A 4,332-nucleotide genomic window follows, 5' to 3' on the forward strand; every position below is an offset into this window, starting at 1 on the left:
TCCATAGTTTCCCTTAAGGGTCAAATTCCCACCAGTTAAACCATAAGGCTTCCTTCATTCTCTGCTCTTCATTATCTTGTTGACGTGCACAGCAGGGGACCAAATATGGCAGGGCCTTAGACACAACTTTGGTCCCTGACACACACAGCCTCCTTGTCCCACTGCTGGCCTTCAGTGTGCTCAGCAAGATCTGGAACTGCACGGTGCTGTGGAACTGCACCTTCAGCACAGGGCCCTTTCCAGCCTGACCTGCCCTTGTTCCTCTGGGTCTGGGCACAAAACAGGACCTGGAAGAGAATGGCAGCAGGGGCCTGTGTGTCCCAGGGCCCCGGGTTTGCTTCAGCTCCGCAGGAATGCAGGCAAAGTGAAGAAGTCAAACTGTTTATTAATGAAAGGCAAAAAAAGGGGTCATATGGGAAGGAAAAAGGGAATGGGCAGGCAGGGTCTGAGGGCTTGAGATATGGAGTTATCAAAAGGAAGAGTGGAAGAAAAACATAGGAATAGGCATGGTCTGAGGGCTGGTGAGATGGAGGTGTTATGAACAAAAAATTCTGTTAGTTTTGTGTTAGAAAAAGGTTACCACTGTTGCTGCTGGGGTGCTGCTTGTGTCATGGTAATTATGGGTCGTTGTTGTTAATAGTTGTTTTTCTATCAGTAAAAGCCCCAGCTGGGGAGAGTTAATGGCTCTTCTCTGGGACAGTGAAGGGTGGAGACCTCCCGAACAGTGAGGGAGAAGAGACTTGAGGGGAGGGATATGCAAAATAACTCCAAGGACCAGCATGCTGTGTGGGACCACTGCTCCAAACATACTGAGAAAACCCCAAAAACAACGAGCCACCTAAGAGTTGAGAGATTGATGTCTAGACGTGAGGAGCGGAGTGCTGGGCCTGCGGAACACCTTCGTAGTCCCTTTCACCCTGAGCACGGGAGTCGTCCTTGGCGCCCAAGAGCCAGCCCAGAGAGCCGGCAGCAGTAACCTTGGAAGGGGTCATGACACCCTAAGGGCTCCCACAAGGATCGGACCCCCAGCTCTGCCCCTAGTGGACAAAGCTGCGCATATCCTCCTCCTCCTTGTCGCCCTGGGAGAGACGACGGGAAGCTGCAGCCCCATCCGAGCTGCCCAATCCTGAACAGATCAGTTATAATAAAGGCATTAAAAAGGAGAAGAAGTCTCCTTGCCCTGTTTATTTCAGAGTTGTCAAAAGGGAGGGAAAGTGGAGGGGCTAAAGTGGATGGACAGTGTCTGAGGGCTGGAGGGAGGGAGCTATCTACAGGCAGGGAGAGGGCTGAAGCCATGTGAACTTCCAACAGGCTCAGCTGTACCAATCATCAACTATGTCTAGATCTCCAGTGGCAATGGGAGATGGTGTCCTTTTGCCGCTGGCAAAACTATATACAATCACGAACAGAGATGGGACAATCTGGACCAGTGACATGAGCTATTTATTCAGCACATCAGTCTCAGCACATTGTTAGACAATGGAGACAGGATGTTGACAGCTCGTTGATCTACAGGGAATGCTAAGGAGGTGTGACATTACAGCATAGCATAAAACCATCTCCGCTTAGATTTCAGCCAATCACACATAGAGCAACACATATTGACAAGAATTCTATCTAATCATATGAAACACACGTAATGGTAGATAAAACAAAGACTGGTTCATAAGAACAAAGAACAGAGATTCATTCATACTGACTTTCTAATGATGTACATTAAATAACCTTGTTGCAATCTATAAGCTAGTTTTACAGAAGTCTATTGTTATTTGTCACGTATGCTCTACTGCTTAGAAAATTTTTTGCTGTATATGCAATGCTAACAAAACTTCTGCCTGAGGCTTACTCTTTTAACTATTTCTTCAAAACCCTCTAACTTTATGAATCCCAACAGTGTTCTCTTCAGTGTCTCCTGGTGCTTTTCTTGGGACACTGGTTCACTGGATCCAGAAAAGGACCCTATTTCTTCAGGTCCTAGGCCTAATTTAGCATGACTTTCAATGTTAGAGCAGGATGGGCTGGCATTGTTCTTTGGGGAATCTAGGCCTGGAACAGAGAGAAAGAGAGCCATGATCAGAGCCTGGATCTGCAGTGACCTGAGGATACCATCCTGCCAGGGCCAGCACACCCAACTCTTGCCATAGCCAAGAGGGAGGTGTTGCCAACAGGATCAGCAGCAAGCTGTGGGCCAGGAATTCTGCCCGTGTCCCTGAAATCTCTGTGTGCTCTGCCCATGCCACCTCTTGTCAACACATGGAACAAAGCCCACTGCAGCCAGGACAGGGATTGCAGCTCCCTGCTCAGGCATTGCAGCTCGCCTGGCCAGGCCGCTGCCCTCGCTCACCCTGACTGACATCCTGGAGCTCTTCCTGCTGCTCCTTTATCATGGGAAACCCGGCCATCCCTGAGAACAAAGAGTTCATCTTGGTCCCAGCGGCACAGCTCCCTGCCAGCGGCGCTGCCAACGCTGTGGCCACACGGGCTGCTGGCCCGGCAGGGCTCAGCCCGGGCCCTTGCCGCATGCTGCCGCCCCAGGGCACGGCTGCCAGAGGGCGGCAGCAGCAACGCCCAGGCCAGGCAAGGGTCCATAGTGCTGGGCACGGCAGGCGCTGCCAGGGCAGCAGGCGGGGCTGGGGCCGAGCTGCGGTGGGCTGGGGAGGGAGCCCGGGCTGGTGGCTCACCCATGAACCTGATGGCGGCCTCTCGCAGGGGCTCCTGTATTCTCCGTAGGTAGCGCAGGGCCTGGCGCAGCTGCTCTGCCACTCGGCTCCTGTCCTCTGCCAGCTGGAGAGAGTGGCAGGAGGGAAGGGTTGGCGCGGGCTCAGCCCCTGGGCCAGGCGCTGCCTGCGCCCAGCACCGGCCTCCTCTGGCTGCACAGTCCTGAGGTGCGGGCAACAGCCTCTGGCCAAGGGCTCCTGAGGGCAGGGGGCAGAGGGCCGGCTGCTGCCCGGGGAGCCGCGGTGCCGCCCCACAGCCCCGCCGGGCCGGGGCTCCATGGGCCCCCAGCTCGGGCCCACAGCAGCCTGGAGAGGAGCCCACGTGGCCTCTGGCTGCAGCAGCGGGCAGGGGCACAGCTGCCCGGCCCGCACACTGAGCACCGCCCTCAAAGGGCTTCTCCGGGCTGAGCTTGGGGCTTCCAGGCCCTCCTTACCAGGCACTCATCGACCCTCAATGGCTGCTGTTTCTTCAGCAGCTGTTCGAGCTTCCTCCTCTTCAGGAACCCGGCCACATGAATCAGCATTTCCCGGGAGGCCTAGAGAGCAGCAGAGACCCAGAGATGGCCCCACAGTCCCGGGCACAGGACTCACATCCCTGTGCCAAGGCCAGGAGGAGGCGTCAGCCCGAGAGGCACCAGGACAGGAGGCAGCCAAGCCCCCTTCCAGAGATCCACCAGCATCAAAGAAAACCTCACTTTTGCCACGTCCCAGTTCTTATCATGACAGTAAATTAAAAGTGCATCCAGGCTCTTGCTCACAATTGTCCACAGGGGCTTTTTTCCCTCATCCACTACCAAATCCATCACCTTGCTGAAGAGTTGAATGGAGAGCACCTGCACATGGCTGTTGTCCTAAAGGAAACAAAAGACCTACATCAACTACTCCTGTCTCACCTGGGCAAAGGCCTGAAAATCCAGAGGGCACAAAGTTTCTAGGAAGCACCTGATGCCTGTGGCTCAGGATGCAGAACCTTACATGGTCAAAGAGCAGCAGGAGTGCCTCAGCCAACTTTGAGGCAGTGGTGCTGGATAGCAGGATGTCTTTGTGCTCAAGCACATTGGTGAACACAGAAAGGGTCATGCTGACCACTTCTCCTTCTGCATCATCCAGCAGCTCCAGAAGGCTTGGAAACAGACTGCACATTCTCCTGTGCTGAGAAGCCACAGACAGCTGCACCGCCAACACCGCCCTGGCACTGCAAGCCCACCCTGCTGCTGCAGGGCCCACAGGCCAAAGGCCTGACCCAAAGCAGCTCTGACAGCAGCAGCTCTGTGGCATCAGAGCTCTGTGTCAGGGGCATCTCAGTCCCAGTACCATGCCCTGTGCAGCTGTGGGGCCCAGGTGACAGAGCCTCAGTGCCCTGGGGGGCAGGGAGGGAGCATTGGCAGCAGGCTTGGGAAACAGAGGGGCCCCAGGGTCCTGGACCTCTGTGCCTGTCTGGCAGAGCCCATAGCACAGGCTGTGCAGGGCCATGGGCCCCAAAGGCTGGTGAGCCCTGAGCTCTCCAGGCACATGGGCCCCGTATCTGTCACACGTTGGGGCACAGTGCAGAAGGGTCAGCATCACATCCACAGGGTGTTTTTCAGCCAGCCTCACAATGTCAATTTGCAGCCTG

Source organism: Melospiza melodia, unplaced genomic scaffold (genome assembly GCF_035770615.1).
Source record: "Melospiza melodia melodia isolate bMelMel2 unplaced genomic scaffold, bMelMel2.pri scaffold_32, whole genome shotgun sequence".
NCBI lineage: Eukaryota > Metazoa > Chordata > Aves > Passeriformes > Passerellidae > Melospiza > Melospiza melodia.